General features: G+C 37.9%; 1 protein-coding gene across 9 annotated transcripts in view; it reads right to left on the bottom strand.

Annotated features, from left to right (window-relative positions):
* Nucleotides 1-24,015, bottom strand: part of bru3 (CUGBP Elav-like family member bruno 3) — a 208,415-nt gene that overhangs the window by 129,524 nt on the left and 54,876 nt on the right. The window contains exon 1 of one of the 9 annotated variants that reach the window (XM_088034123.1): nt 15,114-15,193. The exons of the other annotated variants lie outside the window; for them this stretch is intronic. The gene's annotated coding sequence lies outside the window, so the exon portion shown is untranslated. Of the gene's footprint in view, nt 1-15,113; nt 15,194-24,015 lie in introns of those variants that run through there. 9 annotated transcript variants of the gene reach the window in all.

Raw genomic sequence — 24,015 nt, forward strand, 5'->3', positions numbered from 1 at the left:
TAACCACATCAAAGTTCTTCACACGTCGACGTGGTCGCGTCCGTTTTCTCCACCGTGAATAACAACGAGTTTCCTTTCTCTAGAATAGAGATGACTACGTGGATATATCGAACTTAACTTCGCCACCAGAACTTTATGTTTATACAAGGTGCAAGGAAAACTTTGTACTGAAACTAATTTTCCACGAAATGGGAATAAAATAACACGAGGGATTCGCAAGGTATAGGATTTCATTTCGTAACAAAGCTCATTTTTGTAAAATGACTTTTAATGCGCACATTCTGGGAACTTGCTCAGAGCTTTACATTTGTCAGGGTAATGGAGATGGGGAGTTTCAAAGCGCCATTTTTGCTCGAGGATCGGAAAGAGCTTTCGGGACCAAAGAACAGGCAAATTGTTTAAATTACCACTTGATAAGAGTCGGCAATACATCAACACCGTGAAACCCGACATTGATAACCTGATAACTGTATCAAAACAAAACCACCTTGTCACCGCTAGAAACATAATTTGACACGCCACCGCCCGAAAGAACAACTCTATTCGATAAACGCACCGTCATCTCTTCGAGCATTGTTTGAAATCGTCAGAATAAGTTAATTTATAGACGGCTTTCGTGCCTATTCCTTCCTCGTAGGGGGTCAAACCCGTGATGAATAATTGTCAGTCGGGTGGTGTTGGTCAATGCTTCGAGTGAGCAGCAGCTGAGCTTCCATTCGAAAACTCTCGTTCGTACATGAATGTCCGCTTCGATGATCCAGATTCATTTGGGCAGACATGTCTAAACCCTCGTTTTGAATGTAAGCCGCATTCGGTAATTCCGATTTATAATGTGTAATTGCCCGGAGGCTTGATTTACAATGCAACGAGAAAAGTGTCGAGTATTGATTCTGCGCAATTTTTCCGGCTTATTTATACACCCTTCAACGGGTTAGCACTGACGGTGATCAAATTTTAGCTCTTTCGAGTATTTCTTTGTAATTCTGACAACCGCTGATTGATTGTGTTCTCTCGTCTTTGTGAGAAATTGCAGCATAACCTCGTTTCACAGACATCCGTTTATTCTCAGCCATCAAAGGAAGAAAACATGTACAATTTTTAAATTATTTCGGTCTGTTTTTAAACTTTGTTACGCGGAATTACATCACATTTAGGAAACGGGAGCTGTCGGTGGCAGCGCTTTGTCTTATTCCATTCTTTGTTATTACGAATGGGAGTCGCTAACAAATTCATTTTCGGAAAATCTGACCTGCAGCTGCCGTTTTAGCATGGACGGCCACAGCCCTGGAAGCTTTAATAATAAAAAAAAATACATAAAACGGACCGTTTTGGAGACAAGTGTATTAATTCGGCGAGGAACGCACCGCTTATTATTCCTTTTGCATCTTCGTTCTCTTTATTTCCTGTTTCTAATCGAATTTATTCGTATATTTTCCTCGTAATAAAGGGAGTTAACGGCGTTTTAAATTGCTCAAGTTGGTTCAAGAATTAGAGCCGCCGGATGGAGCAACTGGTTTAGAATTGGGTCAATTTAGAGAAAAAAGCTCTCGAGCTGTCGTAACTTTTAATCACATAGTTTCGCGGGATATCTTGCAATAATAGCAATCAGAATATGGAATAGCTGGCGCGGTGGCGTTCCTCATTCTTCCAAGCCGTCGCTTTGACGGCTTTGAAAACGTAATCTCGACAGCAAATAACCCTCTAGCAAATGTGGTTTCGAAACAAGGACGGCAAGGGTATAGTGGTTAAATATAATATTAAGAACTGTCAGTCGCAAACCGAACTCTGAGAACGGTCTCGAGCAATTCTAAAATGCTTTTAAAGAAAAGCCCGAAGCAGAGTGCATGAAAAAGAATTTCGTTATCGTCAGTTTCCAGGAAAGTTTGGAACGCACCCTCGAAGCCGAGGTGTGTTGACTGAGAAAATGTAGGGATAATTTGCTCTTCCTTTGAAATTTAACAAGAACTCTGCCAAAGTCTCGTTTGTTTTCTCTTTCATACATTCCGACCTGTCACCGCACTCGGGGGATTTGATAACGTCACGAAACCGACATCCAGGTCCACCGAATCGGTATTATGAAATTTACACCAGTAAGGCGCTGCGAGTGAATTTCGATCTAATATGTTTGCAATTGCAATTTGCATTTGCCAAGCCCGAGCTGTCACAGCGGCAATCGTAACGTCAGCACAGTTGAGCTTCTGGGAATCTGCAGCCACATCCATCATATGCAAGTGCTGTCCGCTGCTTATTGAGCAAATTCGTCGCTCTGAAAGAAAGAGACCTGACAATAAAGCTAAAACAATAACATCTTGTTATTTCGAGTCACAAGAAGCCATATTTCAGCAGATAATTACGCCCGTCTTCCTGCGCTGTTTACGAAGCTCAAGTAGAAAACACATTGTGTAGAAAGGCAATAAACTTGGCGTTGTTGAACGCTGATGCAATGACTGTTACATTCTCACTTTTTTCCGTTAGGATATAACTCGAAAGTCAATAGCACTGTTTTACGGCGGTAAACCCTAAAGTGAAAGATTCTCAATGTGTACAGAGAGCTAATTTTCAAAGCAATCCCGCAAGAGTGGCTATAAAGATTTTTCGAGGTTTATTTTCGGATGGCAACAGCTCATTAATTTTATTGCGGACGAATTTTAGGCGCTATTACAAGTTTGAATTGTTTGGGAGGAAAATGTGCACTTGATGGCGCTGAGCTTGCAGGCCGGAATTTGTCACAAAATTTTCGCGGGGCGAGCTTTTGTTGACGCGGCTAATAAATTGCGGTTTATTTGACAACGTGATGAATTAGTGTTTCGGTTTTCATACAAAATTAATGTTTTTTGATCAAACTTCGCGTCTTCGGGGCGTCTTTTATTCATTTTTGGAAACAAATCAAAAATCCTGTCAAAATTTGGTTGCGCTTTTGCAGAAATCCCATAAAGCCCCATTGCGGGGCCTCAAGCATTGACAGCGCGGATTTGTGTATGACACAACACGATGATTTACACTCTCCAAATGTGAGTTTTTGTAGGCAAGCTTGATTAACTTCAGCTGACCTCACAAATCGAACAAAGAGAACTACGCGAACATTCTGTCGAACGAATATTCCACCAAATGCTGACCACTGGCAATTTAAATTCCTCCCCAGTGAATGAAAATTCGGGATGTATATTGGATTGGATGAGTAAAACGGGACAGACGCGCCATCAACAGAACATTAAGAACCTCTCAACGAGTTGACCCTATTCCTATTTTACGCCAACAAAACGTTTAGTGGCGATTTTATGTCGTCGTCACGATTTTGATTTCAATTATTTTTTCCACGCTTCTTTCATGTCGTAAAATTATGATGGAGGTCGCCTTGCACTAAATGAACTCGGAGCGCCTGAAGGGTCGTTAAGGGTATGCTAATAGGTCCGGCTCGGAATTATGCATGAGATTGTTGTGATTGCTTTTTGGGCTCATCACAATAAATTTTGCAATATGGCGTTTCGAGTCTTGATTAACATTCACTCTGACGACGGTTGCAAAGTCTTGAGATTCGCAACTCGCCACCGCCTCGAAAACGATGTCATTCGGGTTCATAGTCATCCGTCTCTGACACCTACAACCGCCCCTATGAATCGGCAAAGCACGAATACGTATAACCTTTCATTCGTTCGTGACGACTCGACTGATAAATTTCTTTCGCGATTTAATGGAAAAGTTCGGCGACAACCAGAAACAAAGAAGAATTCACCGGTAATCAAATCGAGCTCATGTAGGGTAAAACTAACAATAATCGCCACCATTAGCAGACTTAAAATTTTATTCTACGCCTGTATGACTGTTGTAATTTTCCTTAGAAAAACTTTAATTTGTTGTAAAAATAGTTGTAAACCTCCAGATAATGTTAAAAACTCGAAAATTCTTCAACTTTTTTGCCAGTAGTGGGCACCGCTCTCGACTAATAGTGAGCACCATTTCAAAACACTCAAAATTGCAAAATTGTAAATTGGTATAATAATAGTTATTTCTATAACAATAAATATTTATTGAAAAGTCTTTTGTCTTAGGTTTTTCTTTTTGGCTCAGAATAGCACATTTGCTTTCTGCTTCTTTTCCCTCTCAATTTCCTTTCTTTTTTGACTCTTAGACAATTTTCTATTTCGTTTTTTCTTCCAAATCTATTTTTTTATAGTTGGTGGTAGTAACCTTACCTTGGTATGAAATATAAAGACATTACTGAGGAGAAATGGATTTTGACAGAATGTTACTTATTTTTTTATCATTCTTTTCTTGAGAAGTACACTTTACCATTTTAAATTAGATACAAACAGTGTTAAATAAATGTTAAATGTTAATTTTTATTTGGTAATTTTATCATAAGTAGGCATGCTGGTTATTCAGTTATCGACACTGCCAATTATTAGTTATGTGGTGTGCCGAAATGTAGAAAAACACTTGGAAAAATAAAATAGACTTTGCAAAAGATTAAGTCAACAAAAATTAACTAAACGAAAACTAAAAACTTCAAAACGAATCGAAAAATATCGTCATCCAATAGTGGGCACTCCTATGCCGTATATAGAAAAATGAGTTGGATTTTATCTAATACTAGGCATACCAAATACTAACACTATTGCTTTATAAATTTAGTTAAGAAGTATCTGAATAGAAAGTTAAAACCTAGGATAACACGTTGTCACAAAAGGCCTAACAAAAATACGCATTGTATGTCAAAAAAAAATGAAATTTTAGCTGTCGTCATATTTTTTAGAGGTGTATTAAAGTACCAATGGGCTTCCAAAAAAGTAGTATTTCTGTTTAGAATGTTTGGCAGGCTTTTTTACAATACATCCAACTCTACACTATTAGTAGTTTTACTCAATGTTCTCTCCTTGTGGATTTGTGCAGTGTAAAGCACGTGTAAGCAGCGCACAATTCTGCACAACTAGTCATCGAGTTGATGTTCCGCTGCAAAGGATTCGAATTTACAAACCGTAACAAATCCGATGGTGACGTTGGAGAGGAGCTGTGGTCCTCCCATGAGAAATTTCAACTTGCATAATCTACAGACGAACCGGGAGATGATGGATACAGAAGAGTGCATACATACAATCCCGTAGGCGAGACGCACGCCGCCGCCACCGCCGCCGCCGCCGTCTCGCATAAACCAGGATTATGATGAAAAACATGGACGCGCGGGGATATAACCGTGAAATTACGTATAATAAACCAATACACACGAGGCGTTATGGAAATGTGAAATCTATAAGCAGCGACATTGTGACTCTGGCACTGCATTGCGGCTCGGGTTATACTTGTGTCCTTTTTATTAAACTATCGGGAATATTGGGATAATGCAAATAAAATACAGAGTATACACATGGCGGCGCTCCTGCGGAAAGCATAACATTTTTGTACATTGTTTTGGAGCTCAGAAGAGCAAAATTGGCAATTCTGTCTTGAGACTGGAAATGCAACATAATTTCAGTGTCGTGAAAAAAGGATCGTGACTCGTGAACTTGGAACTTAACGTCAATCATCCGGAATGTGTGCCGCCGCGGAAATTTTTCTTCTTGATTGAGATGTGTCAACTATTGGAACATCTCGGAATTCCCGCATGCACGTCACAACTTTGCAAAGTTGCAAACTTGTTCGCCATCCATTTTTTATCCTTCAGCACTTTTCAGACAAACATAAAATTAGCTCCTTAAATATTCAGGACAATGTAAGAGCGAAGAAAAAGTGTCCCAAGTGTTCCCTACTGAATATTATTAAATCCAATTTCCATAAACCTAATATTTGTACCCGAAAATAGCTATATGCAGTTAAATGGTTCGATAGGGCGATATACAAATTGGAAATGTTCCAAACAAAACAGCGGCGTTGTCTTGAACAGAAATAGATAACTAAACCGTCATTGGAAAGCCATAGAATGACAAATGCTTCACGTTTATTCCACTATTATACGCCCAAGCACTATTTTCAAATAAACTACAGACAACGAGCACGAGACCGGGGAAAAGCTCACACAAAAACAATTCCGAACTCAATAAGCTCAGTTTCGAGCGACAGACAAAAACAAGACGATTGTCTTTAACTTCAATTAATTTAACTCGGCAGATGTGAGGATATGATTGATCACGGTCGCGCAAAAAAAGACGACTTTTATTAACATGGTCCTCTCCAAATGTCCGGATTAATTGAAAGAAATCCGGTCTTTACGACCTTTGTACCATTTTCGTGCCGTACTGGAAAAAATTTATAAGTTTCATTATGTGTTAAATGAGTCTGCGGGTTATGAGGATTTTAAGTACACTAAAGAGATCCTCCGCCTGTGTAAGAAGTAAAATCTCTTATTCACAGGCGTAATAAAGCCGCAAGAAGTTTTAAAAGTCACGAATTACGGTGATAAAACAAACTTATCGTTAATAAATACGTTCACATGTGCGGAAGACATTTAACGAGCAGAAAATCTAAAAATGAATACAAAACGTTGGCGGAACACGTGAGATCAATATCCGAAGCTTAACCAAAAAATGTTCTTGGCTCGGTTACAAGAGCTGATTGAACCTCATCCCTCATTCGGTAAAAATCTCGGTCGGTAATATATCGGACTAATTTCAAAATCTCTTTTATATAACTCGAGACGGTAGTTCAGGTAGCCAACTTAATAAACCACAATGTAAGAATGTGAATTACAGCAACTGAAGGAACCTTGCCAACTTTCAGCATTCACCTCTAACTCGATCGGAAACGAAACGGATAAAGATGTACCTTAGTGTTTTGTGTACGTATTCTTGAATGGAGCCGCCTCGTTTCTTAAAGCGACCCACTAAAAATTTACAGTCATTGTTATGACTTCTCTTTTGGTATTTTTCTACAGCAAAACTTGGATTATTATTGCGACGTCTCGCTTGTACTGCGCATAATGGCTTCATCTTTAAGCAAACAAAATGACATTTGCATGCAGGTTTTGCGTCGCGAATATACATAAATTTGTGTTTTTCTACCGTTCCAGATTAAGGCAACGTGAAAACTTTGCCCTTGTATTGTTTGGATGTGACTTGGCGGCGACGACTCCATGTCTGATGGCAAATTACTAATTTCCCGAAATATGTAAAACATTCCGTCCGTCAGGCTTTGACACGAAACAGCCGATGCTTTGGCATCCATTGTCGCTGATCTTCCCATCATCAGTCTTCATTACGTCCACAATGGAAGGTTTAGCAGTTGTCTGTTTTCGTAGATGAAGCTGCCACCTCCACTTTCCTCGCTCTCTTTGTTCTAAAGCGATGGATCGCATAAAACGTAGATCGTCCTATTGTTCTCCTCTCGACAAAACTAATTCGCCTTGTTATTACTTGAACTTGCATGTACGGCTCCTCTACAAATCCATACTTCCATTCATACCGATTCCAAGAAGATGGGTACTAAAATGACCCGGCGCATCCACCATTTTTAGCACTTTTTTCGTCCAAAGGTTACTCAGAGAGCGAATGTCACCGAGGGTGACTTAAGACTCCGAATCGACGGAAAGGTCACCAGTTACCGATTTAAACACCATCACAGCTCGTTTCTTTAATAGGTCAAATTGGCATGATGAAATAATCATGGCTCATTAGCAGAGAAAAGCGCGAATGCTTTTCAAGCCTCTTGGAAGAGTGCTACGCAGGACTTTTTATTAGCAGAGAGCGGAAAATATGGAGTCATTAGCATTATCCAGGTCCTTCGAGAATTTTTTTTAGGCTCTTTACGCAATTTACAGGGTTCTGTTGGATCCTGTAGGACTTTTCCATCCGCTAGAATACTGTCGGACTAATTGGTTTTTAGGGTTCTAAGTAGTCTGCGGATCTTAAGTTTTTGAATAGTTCGAAAAATCGATGTCTCGCTTGTTTTCGGAGCAAACTGTTAATGCTCATTTTACGCAGAATTACACGCATAATCCAAAATTAGGCGAATCGTTTTTGTACGTCAATAAATAACCGAGTAAAATTGTTTAAGTGAGTATGGAAACATTCTCTAGGACCCATTTAAAGAAAATACAACTCCAATGATATCCTTTCCTCAATTTAAGGATTTTCTTGGATTTTTAAATGATTTATCTAGATTCTGCGTTTTCAAGGATTACACAAAATTTTGAAATTTTCTTCGATTTTCTCTGCGATCCTCTAAGCACCACAACTATAATGCATTTTTTTTCTTTTTGTTGGCTACAATGACTGACAGAAGCAGTTTTTTACTGTCACATCTGACATGTGTCTTTCATGCATGCAAGTTTGCCACTTTTCTGATACTGGAAAAATCGTGTGTTTCCTTTTAATCGTGGAAGTAACAGTTTAAACGCATTATCTTCAAAATATTGCAATAAAATGATTAAAGTGATTTCGTTTTCGAACAAAATTTGCCTTTAAAATGTGCTTCTTGCAGTTTCGAAAAGATCGGCCTGATTTAAGACTTTAACAAATAATCTGAGGTGTTACAAATATAATCTTTGTAAGGTACAAAGTCCCGTAAACGTTTGTTTTCAAAATATTTTTAGGCGCGGCGTGCAACCGTTTCCAAAGTTCTGGACACCAAAGATGAAAACTTTTGGCTGATGAGCGACAACAATTAGAATTTTATGCCGAAAGAACAACACTTTTCAAAATTATTAAGTCTATGAGTTACAAACACAGAGAAGTGAACGATTACGAGACTTTATGTAAACAAAAACAATTCAAATTCTAAATTGCTGCACTTTTTAGTTAACGAAATTTGCCAAAGTTTGCTTTTAGTGTGAGATTCCATAACATAAAACCCTGGGTCAAATGCAAATTCAATCAAATAAACTTTTTTAAGGTTTTATGACGAGAATCAAGACCTGGCAGAAGTGCTTCTTGAAAATGGTAAACTTTTTGCCAGTGGGATTTTAGATAAAAATTCAATAAAATTATCAAATTCTGAATGTTCGGTTCAAACTGGCAACAGAGGAAAGGTTTCAGACACAATTCATAACCAAAAAAAGGTGACAACTCCAATCGACAAAACGAATGTCAACATTTTCAGGAAACTTTAACTCACAAAGGTTGACTACCAACCAAGTTACTAGATTTCCATGGCTTGCCGCGGTCTAAAAAGATCGTGAATGCATTATACAGGGTGTCCGGAAAGTGGCGCACCACCTTGAAAGGGGGTAATTGGGTGGTAACCCAGGGTACCAAAAAAATGTTAAAAAAAATTTCTGACTCTCTGTTTTTGCAAGAAGACCAAAAAAAAATTAAGAAAATGGCAACATTGCTGAACTTTTCCTCCAATAATTTAAATTTCTAGTATTCAAAGCCATAGTAACGTTGCTGTTGTATTGTTGGCGTTAGTCAGGTCGGCACATGAACGAGTAATGTAACTATGGTTTTAAGTGAACGATGCCACGCTGATGGAGATTGTTGATTCAAAAACCTTGTTAACAGTTTTCAGGCATTTCTTGCAAGATTTTTCCGATTTTCTTTGCACCATGCCTTTGCGCAAAATGTCCTTTAACAAATTCATTTAAACGTAAAATTATTGCACAGAAATCGCTAATTTTCGCATCAAACTTTGCCTCTTTAATCCATCACATCTCGAAAAATTAAAGACAAGGATTTTTTTTAACATTTTTCCGGTGATCTATGGCATTGTCCGATGATACAGTTTCAGAGTGGTGCGCGACTTTCCGGACACCCCGTATGTTAAAATTATCTCAAATTCTCTGGAATTTTGTGGAATCATCTGAAATTGTTTGAGCATTCCAAGGACTTTCCAGTTTTCTTCAGAATTATTCAGGAGTTTTCTGACAGAATTAAAAGTAGATTTTTTTTTTTTTTTTAATTTTTAGTGTTATCTGTTGCTCCATTGCGCCATTAATTTTAATAATTTCAACTATTTTTAGATGCGCAAAATGCATTTTTCATATAATCCGCAAGGTAACAATTAAGAAAAATGTTAATTCGTTATCAGAGTTCCATGATTAATGGCTTTATGCAAATCCTTGCAGTAGCAAACTAGACGAAATTTTCCTCGTCCTGATTGGCGAAACTTTTCAAAAATCGTTCTTTTTGTTGTTGGCGACATTTTATTGCTCTTTGTTAGCCAGATTGGTACAGTCTTCCGGAGATAAAAATGTATTGCCTTCAGAAAATATAGTAATATGTATGGCGGTAATATTTCCTTATTGCTGCACGTACTGAATTTATAGACCAAAGTTGGAACTCTGATTTAGCCCGGTATTGTCACAGTCTTAACTGGTTTATTAAACTTTAAAGATACATGATCCACAAAGTCGACGATAGCATGTGCGCTCTCTTCTAACGTCATCGATCATGCAATTTCGAAATTAATCTTCACTAGAGAGCTATTATAAGTGTTGAAACTCGTCGTGTTTTTATATGAGACAGTCGGTCAGATAAAGACGATATTTTCGAACCGACGTGTAATTAACATGCAAATGTTTGGCGCGCGTCGCGATGCCAGCGTCGCCGTCTCGTGTACACGGTACATGCAACCGAGCGTTAATTATTACAACAATCTTAATTTTCGTTTAGAGCCTGCCGAATTGACCTTTTGTCCGCATTAAGTTTTACTTAGGTCGGTGAAAATTTCTCTTCCAGCCTTGATTGTGTTGTTTACGTCGAGAATACTGCGATGGTTCCTTGGGGGTTGCAAATGCCTGCATAACGCATTAAAATAAAGAACCGGCAACTCGCGACGTTTTATTGCCACTATATGGAGTTTATTTTAACTGTAAAATGGCCGCTTGCTCTGGGGACCGTTATAAGACGGTCTTCTTTAATTCGGTCGAAACCAAAAAGAAAACTACGCGGGACAGTGTGCTGCATTTCATAAATTCACAGTCATTTACATTTTAAATGTGAGAGACACATGACGAATGAATAGGAAGCTTAATTAAAAATAGTCAAGTTTTGCACGATCTCGCACCCTCCTCTGTATCAATTTGCAAATGTTGGCGGTGATATATTCCCTATGTCGCGTTATCTGGCCGTTTTATCTCTGAATTTTCGCATTTTGAATTCATTTATATAACCTTTTATCCGGTTCTCTTTCACTCCATTTTTCACAACGGCGATTATCTTATGTTATGTACCACTCTGGCTGACAACCGACGGAATATAATCAAGCAAAAACGCACCAATTTATCTCCGAGCATCATATTGTCGTCGCCGTTACATACCATTTTGTCAACGTTTTCGAATTTTGACGAGATCGCGCCAGCTTTTGACTTGTTGCTGTTTTTTATACATCAAACTCGGCTTTATGAAAATCACGAGAGGCTTGTTGGGACGCCTAGATCCCGGCTTATATAGGGCAAGTATATAGCAGCACTTGAATTTTAAATATGATAAAATATTCAGTTGCAAAGTCAGCCATAAATATACAGATAAAACTATAATGAATGGTAAAAGGGTCGTTAAATTGTGTGCAAGGTCTGAGTACTTGCAAAATTACTTAAAAATATGAGAGGTTTAGAAGCGATGAAGTGCCCTGATCACACGAGGACTCTATTACCGATTTTGCCTTCGTCAGGCGACACATAAAGTAAAATGCACCAACAGACATGTTTTAATTTATTCGGTTTTTTTTTTCCCGGCGCATCCACCATTTCTCTCGCGTCTCAAATTGAAAAAATTCAGTTTTCTCTTTTTGAAAAAGTCGGTTCTGTTATTTGATTGGAAGCGATTACTGAGCTCGCAGCCGTCGATTCTAAAGCGAGTTTAAATTTACGACTCAACGAAAGCTCCCGGAAACATGTTGAATTTCGTCCTTGACTCGAAGAAAGCGCCAATCGAGGCGCCAATTGATTCGCCGTCCCTGCAGCATCCAAAGTAGCCCTCCATGTCCGAATCACGCGAATGTAGTATTTATGAGTACAAGTGTTGTTTTGTCGAAAAAAACGCGTCAAAACTGGTCGGAAGCTAGCAGCACATTGCCGATTTATAGAAGCCCGTTTTTGGTATTCCGCCATCGCGCAAACCTACAAAATTTATATTATCAATAAATAACGAGCGAACAAAAACAGAAATTGATTTTGGAGAGCCGACGGTCGGTGTTGCTGGCGGCGGCGGCGGTGGCGGCTGCGGCGGACGATACTTTACAATTTTATTATAAGCGAACGGCCGCTCGAATATTGACAAGACGGGGTCGGTTCGAGGGCGCCCTTTTGACGAGAAATGGGGACTCGCGACAAGACGTGCCGTGAATCTAGCACCAGATATTAAGGTCGGGGGCAGTGGCGGCGGATGGGGCATGGGACGCTCATATTCGGATCAATAATGACTGCAACAAGACGAATTTCGCGTTAAAAAATTTAAACGCCTCATGAGGCGTCTAAATTGCAAATGCGTTTAGCGTGGACCATTTTTAACCCTCTTGGACATTAATAGTAAAAGCTCCCATCACCGCAAATAAATTTTGATTGAATTTAAGCGAACTGTAATTACACTAAATTACTTTACAGCTATAGTGTTTTTATTTCAGCAAATAAAATGTCCACTGGGAGCATCCCTGTCAATTAATTTACCTCCAACGGTAAAACACCGACTCTCCAACCCAATTTACCGGCACCAAAAAGAATGCACTGCAATGTTTCGACCCGTTTTGTTGTACTCACCTGGAACAAAGAAAAAATCTCATTAGAAACACGACAAATTAATTATGGGCATGCAGTAAAACAGAGCAACAATTAGAGCGGAAAAAACACGAAATGAAATATTAGAGAAATGGTTTTATGGAAGCGAAGACATCTGCGGAATACTTAATGAACTTATGTCTATAGTTGGAGCGTTTTCAGTTCTTTTCATTCCTCTATAACGCCGCCAATTTACTCAGACCGCCTCTTAATTAAGGACGGCAACTAGAAAAGTTTTTCTAAAGCTGGATGAGGGAAAAGACAGTTTTCAAAGACTGAGGTTGCTTCAGGAGCACAATTTTTAGATAGTTGATTTGCATTTTACAACAAATTGAAATCCATTCATTACTTATATATTTTGATGCACGTCGAGCCCACCGGAAATTTAGTGACATTGTATTCAGGTCTAACTTGACATCCCACTCCAGGAGACATCCGTCTTCCTTTTAGAGCTCCGATTTAACAGCGAGTGTCATTTCTTATTTCCTCCAGGTCGATGGCTCGTCTCTGTTTGAAATTCATTTTGCATCGCTGGCATAAAAAATTCTTTTTTCCATTAATATTTACCGCAAGTTGCTCCTTTCGTGCGATACTCCTTAATTGATGATTAAACCCTGTTGGATGTTGTAATTTGCTCCGGATTTTTTGCGGAGAGATCAAAGCGCATGCAAAATATATTCGGATGTTATCATGCTTCCAAATGATGTAAACATAACAGCTCTTTGATCTCTGGCAACCCCATCGCTACAAAACGTCAAGAGATATTTGCCTTCTCTATTTGATATGTTTATATTTTCGCTTTGTTCGTGCTGTTCTAATTTATCCATTCTGAAAACACAATTCTGTAATTCGAGGAGATCGGATGGGTTTCATCGAAATGGTGCATTATTGAATCACTCACAATGTGGATTTTAATTATAAATTCTATTATCGCGCTCGGTTTAATTAGGAGGGAAACAAACAACAGCCTAAATTGTTATTCTTCTTTTAGAGCTTTTAATAGTGTTTGTTTGCTTAGTTGCAATAACAACGTGGGCGTCCGACTTTGATAATGAATTGTTCACTTTGCATCAAACACGTCTCCCCCAGGTGTCTATGCAAACCCACTCGAACCGATGTTTCCTTTCTGCCAGCACGTCACATCGTAAATAATAAATGCGAACGACGTTAGTAGCATAGTCTCCAGTTTATTTCCCTTCCAGCGAGTGGAAAGTCTGATCTGCGGCATTACCGAAATTGCGTCGTCGTGGCCAGGGAGTTGGGTCTCCGACGGTGTTCTTAACACATCCTTACATTATACGTATAAATGTTATGCTAGTTGCAGGAGTCCCATGCGGCGGATGTAAGCCTGTTAGAGACAGCCTGCGGGAGCAGCTTAGACAACAGACCTGCTGCCCGTATTTGATTAGAGACTTTGCTCGTCCGAGATCCCCAATCCCTCACGTCGTTAGGTCCTGCGGACTGTCCCTTTGGGGGCTCGGATAAGCTCCTCGGAACTAAACCCTAATGCCCAGAGCTACGCACTTCTTTCCCTTCGCTTGGGTGCATCGAGATACGCTAAAACCACGTCAATATAAAAACGGATAATGGGAGGATCTACTACAGGTGGGGAGTGAATTAGAAACCGCAACCTGAAGAATTAAAAAAAAAAACGACAAGTAGAAGGATTTGGAAGAGTCACACGTCAATAAAAATGATTGCCTTGTTTACCATCGCGTTTTACGCGCGCTCCTAATTCTCACCTTTTCCGTTTTTGTCCCCACGGGCATTTTTCAGTCTTAATGCCCCCGTTATGTATTTTATTTGCCACCGTTTTTTTCTTACATTTTCCACACTCATGCATCTTCGCCTTTTTATGGTCATGTTGTACGTCAACGTTTCGTATATTTTTTATTTTATATGCGTCGATAGGACCTTTTTTGTGTTGATGTCAGTTCCAGCTTTCATTTTTATTACGGCCCTTGTACCTTTTTAATGTCTGCAAGTTAACAACCGGAATTTGATTTGATCTGTTTCGGTGAAAACTTACCTTTACTCGCAAGTGGAAAAATTGGGCGATAACAAAAAGGAACAAGGGAGAAACATTAGAAGCAGAATAAGAACAAAAGACACGACACTGTTAATATCCTAAAAAACTCAAGATGCATGCAAAAACTGAGTGGCTGTTAACTTCACGTCGCAAATTTTCGAATCGCAATTCAGAAATTTACGTCGGGGATGTGAAAATTACGCCTCTAGCGGCATTAACTTTCACATAAAACCGGTAACAGTTGTTAAGAGACTCCTGTCGGGGAAAAGGGCGTAGAACTGTATCATATTGAACGATAATAATAATAAAAAGGCTGTGCTGTGATGCAGACAACATTAAGGGGTGACAACATCAACGTGACCAGTGAACGACAACAACAGTGACTAGTAAACATTAAGAAATAAAACACAAAGTGAGTTGCGGAGTGGCATCAGGCCAACGTACCACAAAACCACCATTTGTGAAGGGCAGAGTTGGGACAGAACCGGCCCGAGTCGCCAGCGAGATGGCGCTGCGGTCAGTCCCTGGAACAGATAAAACCAGTCAGTCGATGCAATCAAATTTTTAAACCAATTACAACAAACTCGGAGACTTGTCCATGGTGGCGATGTTGATGCTGCGTGTAATTACTCGATCGGTAGATAAAATTGTATTGCTGTGATGCATAAAAAAGTGTAATCGTTGCTCCACACTGGCGGATTTTTACAATAGACTGGATCCATAACGCAACATTGTATTTGTTATCTCTCTTTGTGCCTCTCTCCACATGCCCCATTAATTTATTTTCAACTACATACATGAAACATCATCACATTCCTCTAGTATTCATGTTATGCACGCAAAAACTGCAATACCCGGTAGCACAGTTTCATTATAAATAAATTACCATAATAAATACTATAGTTTTTGATAACTAAACCATCAAGACAGATTTATTTTATCGTACCTAAGGGTAATAACAAACAAACATAATTCATTCGGAAATTATAATTTATGACTCCCCCGACGATTAAAATGCAGGTAACAAGTTAATTTGAATTTTCTCACTTTCCGGTTCACCTTTGCTTCCATTAGGATATGAAAGTTGGCTCCCTAGATAATTTTTAATTAATTTTCAAACATCGTCTGCTGCACTGAAATCATTTCGTGTGCTTGCTAGTTTTCGAAGCACAAAATGATGGGTGTGGCGGACTATTTCTCTAATTTAGTGTCGTTATATGCTACATTGCTGACGGTTATTCCGAACACTCCCCGGAAAATAAATAACAATAGTTGCTGTTTTCAAACTGATATATGGTGGTGTACAGGTGCCGCAGATATGTGCAGCGGCTTCCTAAACGATGTGTAAATTAAAATGGAATATCCGACGGGGAATTTCAGACTGGAGACGTTTCAATGGCTGGTAGTAATAAAAACTAGTAAATGCTTATAAGTAAATAGCAAGTTGTATAAGCAATTACTTAAATCCGTATTAATAATATTTTTGTAAGTGCTTAGCCATAGGTATAAGTGTTTACGAAATTAATCTGTAGTATATTTCAAAAATATTGTTTCTTTCTATGAGTTGTAAATTGAAATATTAATTAGTAAATTATTAAATCAGTAAATATAATGGATTATAAATTATTTATAACCAATAGGAAGTAGTTGACTAGCAGCCAATTATTTATTTTTCGAATTTGCCGCTTTAATAGGTATTAGAGTACTCAATTTGGAGTCTCTATAAAAGAACTCAAAGTAGGAAATTTTGTTTTTTAAGAATTGGCAGAACTAATTAGTCTGACTGTCACCTGCTTCCTGTCAAGTTCTTGGTCAATTTGGATTTTACGATTCGTGTTTAATAAATTGCTGCGTGAATAAAAAATGTATCAATATAATTGAATTGTCCTTTGCGGCCAACAATATATGTACAGTTGCGGCGGATGAAAAGTAAGACAAAATGACAAGTTCCAAATTTTGTCTTTCTAAAACCATTTATAATTGAAGTTTTTGAAATGTCAGTTCGATTGTCATTGAGACAGGACGATTCAGTGTCGTAGAAAAAAGAACTTTAGTTCAAACTTCAAATATTTAATAAAATTAAATGTTGTTAACAAAAATCAATATTTTATTGCAGCATCACCGGGATGAATAACACTTTCAAGTCTCCGTGGCATCGACATAATAGCATGTTGAACGAAATGTTCAGGTATCATTTGCCAGCTATCCGAAATGCTCTGGATCAATTTTTCGCGATTATTGGACATTATTGTTCATTTATGTTTTTGGTCATGATACCCCGAATGTTCTCAATAGGATTCAGGTCGAGACTCTTTGCCGGCCAAGGTAATGTTTGCGCTCTATTGTCCTGTAAAAAATTGCTGACTGGGCTCGGACTGCAGTTGAAAAGGGGTTTTTGCGAAAAAAATTTGCACGTCTTCGTCCGGGGTTGATATTTTTCTTTTACCAGTTCCATGCTTCTTCGAATGGTTCCCGTCTCTCGAAACTAACGTTTTGCACGTAAAATCGTATTCTTATTGACACCAACTTTATTTGCAATATCTATCAACATCTATCAAACGAGCTAAGAATTAGAGCTTTTTGCAATTCTGTGAGTTGGGGCATTTTAAAGATGTTTGGGACAAATCTGGTTTATTTTCTGTTGACAGTGACATTGTGATCCTTGATTAAAACCTAATTTACACCTTATAATTTTTGATATTTTCTAATACAGGGTGAAAAGTCGATATCTTACTTTTCGTCCGCCGCAACTGTACCTAAATATAATAGATGTGAATAAAGATTGTGAGGTTAGGTTAAAATTCAGAAACTCAATAGATGTCAAATTTTAAATGGATTTTGAAAATCAAGTGGCAAGTCGTGGTTACAAAACCATTACCAATCGTGTTACACGAAAACTCTTAGAATTGCAAAATTAAAATTTTTTATAAAAAAGGGTGCAATTCGAAAAAATTGTATAAAGAACTTGCTTTATAATGGCATTGGTGCACTCGTCCCATACAAAACTCGCCTACAGCTCGTTTTGTTTACCGGGAACTCGTGCACCAAATTGGCCATTATAAAACACGTTCTTTAATATACTATTTTTAGTGATTTCAGAACTTTTAAACGTTAACGTTTGTACAAATTAATCATAATGAAATTGAATGCGTATTTATTAAATCCCGACACCTATTCTAGAATTCTAAGAAATATTTACAATATTTTGAAACCCTAGGTTAGCTAATTCCAACATCTTCCTCGACACCTAATTGAAAACCTGAAAACTCGTTTCGGCTTAAAAAGTGTCAAAGAATTTTACCAATTATGGTTTCCCTTCAGACTTCGAGTTATGGAAGTTCGACTGTATTTACTTATAAAATAAAATGCTAGTTTTTATTAGACCACCCAATATTAAAAACTGTAAAACCACAGACGTACACTTCCTTCCGTACACGCGTAATAATAAGACCAAAGTTAATGCAACCGCAATAAAAAGGGGAGCTAATTTGGCGCACCCCGCTAGTAAAAATGCGTTTACGTTCGCGAAACAAATCAAAAGAGAAGCAGGAAATCACGCGCGACTAGGTTCAAAATAGAAGCTAATTTTTCAAATAAACATGTTGTACGATCCCTTCCTGTAGACCTATAATTAACCTAGTGGGGCGTTTTCCCACTTTGAATCCTTTGTATATTGATCAGATTCACACGCCAAGGCCCAGCACGCATCTAATCCAAGGGTGAGTCTAATTAAAAGTCACCCTTTATATTTGTTTATGTACAATAAAGTTGTTATTCGAGTGAATATCCAATAAATACTGCTTAAGTTTATTAGGCCGACCTTCACTTTTACAACTCTATTAAACGTGAACTTATACGGATGATGTTTTACGATCTAGATTCTAGAGTGTAGTTAACCTGCTTTTCTGTCTTAAAGCTCGTCGCTTTGCTACAAATAAAATTACTTCCACGTCCTGTTTTGTCATAACTATGAAACAAAGCTTCTACAGCTATTGGACTTTGAGGATTAGAATCAACACTATCGCTTTTTCTGACGTCGTACGTTTACGAAAATGGAGCTTGATTATGCCTCGTAAAAGCACACTGAATATCTGCTCTGACACAAATTCCGGAAAGTAGCTACCTTATCCTCGACATTAATACATTTTATTGTGCGAATGTTACTCACAATGGGACTCTGTCATAAATTGTGGCTTGCGAAGGGATTGTATGACTTGACCCTCATTACCGGATGAGTAAGTGTTAAGTGGCCACAGTTGACTATGCTCCTTCCCTTTTGTTTATGGGCGCAACTTGGGTGCTATAATTGACTTATGACCAGGCCCACTACATTACATTACTTAAAATTACTGCAAAACTTTGAAATCTTGGAAATGGTGGAAGCGCCCCACGTTTTGATAATAATTCCACTCCCAGCGAATGCGGAGCAAATTCAATAAACAAACATGTCGATTGATTAAAGTGTAGATAATTTCCGCCACAACAAATCAATCGCAATCAAGCTGATTAAGTAATTATTTAAAACTACAGCAAGTGGTGCATCACTTTATATTTGCGTCCGAAATGGTGATAAATAAGGCCATCACAAACCATTGGTCACTATCGGTCACGTACAAATAAGAGGTGTGGTTCGTTATGGTAATTGTGAGTAATGTAGCGCTATTCCCATAAATCACCGACTAATTATGGTCACAAACATGCAGGCACACCAACAATATCAATGTTCATTACCGAATACTGCATCACATTTCCATAATTCGACAGCCGTCTTGGCTTCCCCATCAAAACAACAAAGTTTGTGTCAAAGCGTGTAAAAATGATTCCACATAATCTCTCAAAGAAATAAAATTACGACGAGAGAAATATTTCACAGGTCTTCATTTCGGGGTAATTAGCAACAGCAAAGTGTTGAAGTTTTTAAGTTCGGCCTTGAATTTTAAAGCAGCCGCAAGGTAAGAGAGCTTCTGTAAACTTGGTTCCTCGAGGGAACTCGCCAAGCATTAGGTCGTTCAAATATTCATGTTAAGAAATTTTAGTTGTGAGGCCTGTATATAATAATTCAGTTCAACTCCTTTTTACCAGTAAACTGCTTCCATTAACTTTCGTTAAAAATTCATTTCCGTGCATTTCCCGAAAAAGGCGTATCGAACTTGAATATAGCTTCTCCCGAGTTGTCATGTCCCAAGATTAGACTCTCTTCACCCTTCATCCCTACTTTCAACGTCATCGACCGACTTTCTCTCCACGATCTGCTAATAGTGTTCTTGTCATGCCTTCGGCAGTCTAGAAATCCGGATGTACCTCCCTGCATGCACGCCTCTAATCTCTTTTCAACTTTAATCACGAATGCAACAATATTTTCATTACCGGTAGTACGTAGGTACACTAAATTAATCAAAAATTTAAAATTGATACCGGCCGAAATCCAATAAAACGAAACGCTAAAATGGGATGTGCTGCAATATGTAATTGACGTATCTGCGGATTAAATTTTGAAATCAAAGTGATGCTTTTCGGTTGGTATAGTTTTTACAATGTGCACTAATCAATAGTTGAATGGAGGTGATTTTAATTGCAACGAGAATATAATTACAGGGAAAATGAATGGAATATTTGAGCGCGAATAAGGTAAAACCGACGCGGTTTAAAATAATTTCAGCAGCGGCACTAACGAAAAAACGACATAAAAAGTAATGAGATTTGTTAGCAATTCAAGTAGACGAGATGCCAGACGAACTAAAGGCTAGGAGTTCATTTAAAAAATCAAGTAATGATCACATTGAAACCACTACATTGATCGAAATTTCTCTCATGTTAATTGCTGAGAAATGGTGGATGCGCCTATTGAAATCGCTGGCAATGATCCGATAAAAATTACGACGCCCCGTCTAAAAACATAAATTTCCCCCCTCTTATCTCGCGCCAGTCTCTTCAAAATCCATAATAAACTTTCCATAAATAGGTTAAAGAGATAAGTGACGTAAAGTTGCAAATAAATATTTGAAGTAGGTGGAAACGTTTCCATCCCCCGGAAAATTCAATCGAAACTCATTCAATTTGCAAGCGATAAATTTTTCCTTGCTTCACGTTTTCCGCTATCCAAAATTCATATCAAAATGTCTCCAAGCGACCGTTGCAACGTCCACCTGCTGCTGTCTTCACATGGCTCAACTCGCAACCAGGGGATTTTCTCATATTAGCACGGTTCTAAACCCGCTCTAAGCTGGAAAATGTATGCGAACACGGCGAAGAATCCTTTATAATTTCGGCGTCTAATCGCGCCCGGATTAAGATTTAATTCTGTTTTGATGCCCTGTCGGAAAAACGATATGCTGAAGAATTAGTTTGCATGTCCATTTATTTCGCCAGTAATGCGCGTCTGGCACGTAAAGTTGTTTCGGTTAATCAAAAGTGATTTACTGCAAATCAGCGCCAAGTGCGCGAATATTTTCTTTTTTTAATTGGGTACGATAAGCTCGATGGTTTAAGGGTTGCATTTTTATTTAAATTTAAAGTTTGCAATTTTTCCGTCGGTGTTTTATATGTAAATGTATTCTATTTTAACATCGCTAACCTTTTTTCAGACAGTCGGAGTAAGGTTCCTACTTCGTTTCTAATTAGTTTGTTAAATTGCACGAAACTTTTCCAACAAAAGCAAAAATAAAGCGGCATAGTTTAAAGTTGGATCGTTTAAATTTTCACGGGCTTATTTATGAAAATAATATCTCTGGAGTTTGTACAACACCTTACGGAATTTACGGTGTGGAAGAGTAAAAACCATTTAGTTTTTATATCCGGGAAAGCAGCTTTCTTATCAAGCTTTGAGAGAAACATAAAAAGTTAACATCATAAATTTCTGGCTAATGTAGCACCTTAATTCTAGAGATAATAGAAAAAAGTTTCTCATAGTTTCGTTCGTGGTAAATCTTCGGGTTTATGAATTTACTGCCCGTCTCTGTCCATTATATTAATTAGTATAGAGTTTAATTGTAAGTTTGGGCTCAAGCTCTTTGTGTAATGAACCGTGTAGATAATAATTCACTAAAAGCACCAGTCGATACTCCGGATAAGGTTTTTACTGCGTTGTGGGATTTAACAACGGCAATATACGTTAATTGCTTGTAAGAAACAAAACATGTGAATTTATGGCAGACATTGTCGCTCTTTGACTCTCCTAAACGGAATACATTGTCTCTAATCTTGACTAATGCCAGAAAGAACAAGAATCATTTACACTTATTGTACTGCTTCAATGTTCGTGTTTATAAATTGTTAGCATTCCGTATGGCACAGTATTATTTATTCAAACACGTCAATACCACCCTTAATTACATGACTAACAAGTGTTGGCATTCCGGCACAAATTCAAACGATAACATCATAAAACCATTACGCTGGATAACCAAATAATTCAATGTTTAACTCCTAATGTTCGACAGGTTCGAGATCAAAAAGATCTAGGGCATGCACCATTATTCCTACTTTCTCAATTACACACATTGTAGATCATTGTCGGAATTTTGTAACTTTGGTTCAACTCCACCTACTTTTTAAGCCAATAGAGTTTTAGTTGAAAGTTTCATTCATTTTTCTGTTCTGTTAATGTCCACACAACAATATACGTTTTTTTTATAAACTGACTAAACAATCCACTTCAAAATAAAAATTTCTAAAATTTGTGTCTTTGACTGTACAACTTTGCAATTTGGTGGAGTTAATATGCGACTAAAAATAATAATTTTCCAAAATTTCATAGCTGTAGCACAAAAATTACCAAAATTACAAATTTTTAGTAAAGAATGTCGGATATTTTTGCTCTACTTCAAAATAAAAATTTCTAAAAGTTGTGTCTTTGGCTGTTTGCAATTTGGTGGAGTTAATACGCGACTCAAAAATAGTAATTTCCTCAAATTTCATTACTATAGTATTAAAATTACCAAAATTACGAATTTTCAGTAAAGAATGTCGGATGTTTTTAGCTTCCACTTCAAAATAAAAATTTCTAAAATTTGTGTCTTTGGCTGTACAATTTTGCAATTTGATGACGTTAATACGCGACTCTAGAATAGTAAATTCCCCAAATTTCATTACTGTGGCACTAAAATTACCAAAATTCCGATTTTTGTGCATGATGCCGGTAATTTTTGCTTCCACTTCAAAATGAAAATTTCTAAAATATGTATCTTTGGCTCTAAAAATTTGTAATTTAGTGAAGTTAAAACTCGACTCAAAAATGGTAACTTCCGAAAGAATCTTTGATGCAGATTGCAGAATTATTAAGAAATATCCGTTTTATCTCGAATTCTGACCTGGCGCATCCACCATTTTTCAACAAAAAAAAACTACAAGTTTTAAGCGCAAAAAATGTTATTAGATGCTATTTAGACCCAAAAATGTTGTGCAGAATTTGAAATTTTATATATAGGGATTAAGAAATGGTGAATTTAAACTCTTGGGATTAAGACGAAAAAAAGTGTCCAATAAAATTTCGAGCAGGGCGTGTATAAAGCTAAATTGCTTCGTCGAATTTTTATTCCATCCAATGGATTAAGAGAGTCTCTCTAAATGTGCAATTCTGCTGCATTTCCCAGTGTTGTAATTGTAAGCCATTCAGTAAGATTGACGATAAAAACAGTATCTATTTAAATTGAAATAGCTCTGGTTCATTAGCCGGAACGGTCGTGTTTGTTAGAATTTGTTTAAATTTGGTCGTGTCTAAGCCGAACTGAAAAATAGACCCATTAAGCTATCACAAATATTCCTCGAAAGCATTGCGAAATTATTCAAAATGTGGATAATCGTCTCACTCCGTGCAGCTGCATAACACACATAAACCATCCATTTTCATTGTGGCGCGACTGCAATCTTGTATTAGCATTCCACACGTTTTGCCCTGTAATATTTAAATTTAGATACTAAACTACTTGGCCGCCCATGTGTACCAACTTTGACATTGCTCGCACTGTTCGATCGTGCAATTATTCCCACAAATGCCGAGGGCATAAATAACGGGGCGAAGGCGATTATTCAGATTTGGGTGAAAATCGTGGGAGATCTTCATTATAGTATCCGGAATAATGTGTCGGTCTTAGGTGAGAATGCATTACTATGAAAACGTAGTTCCTTGATGTGAAGATATATGTCAAGCGGAAGTGAATTTGTAGGCACGCATCGCCTGATTCCATCTCCATCTATCAAGTCGCGAATAAAGGCGAACAACATTAACAACCAAAATACGTTCGTTAATCAGATTAACGCTAACGCCGACTGTAATTTGTAGAAGGGAGTTTCGGGGAATAATAGCAAATGGGAGAATGCATTTTCGGCGGATTTGCATGAGAATTGT

Source organism: Gnatocerus cornutus, chromosome 4 (genome assembly GCF_029298725.1).
Source record: "Gnatocerus cornutus isolate USDA-ARS CGAHR chromosome 4, icGnaCorn1.1, whole genome shotgun sequence".
NCBI classification, from domain to species: Eukaryota; Metazoa; Arthropoda; class Insecta; order Coleoptera; family Tenebrionidae; genus Gnatocerus; species Gnatocerus cornutus.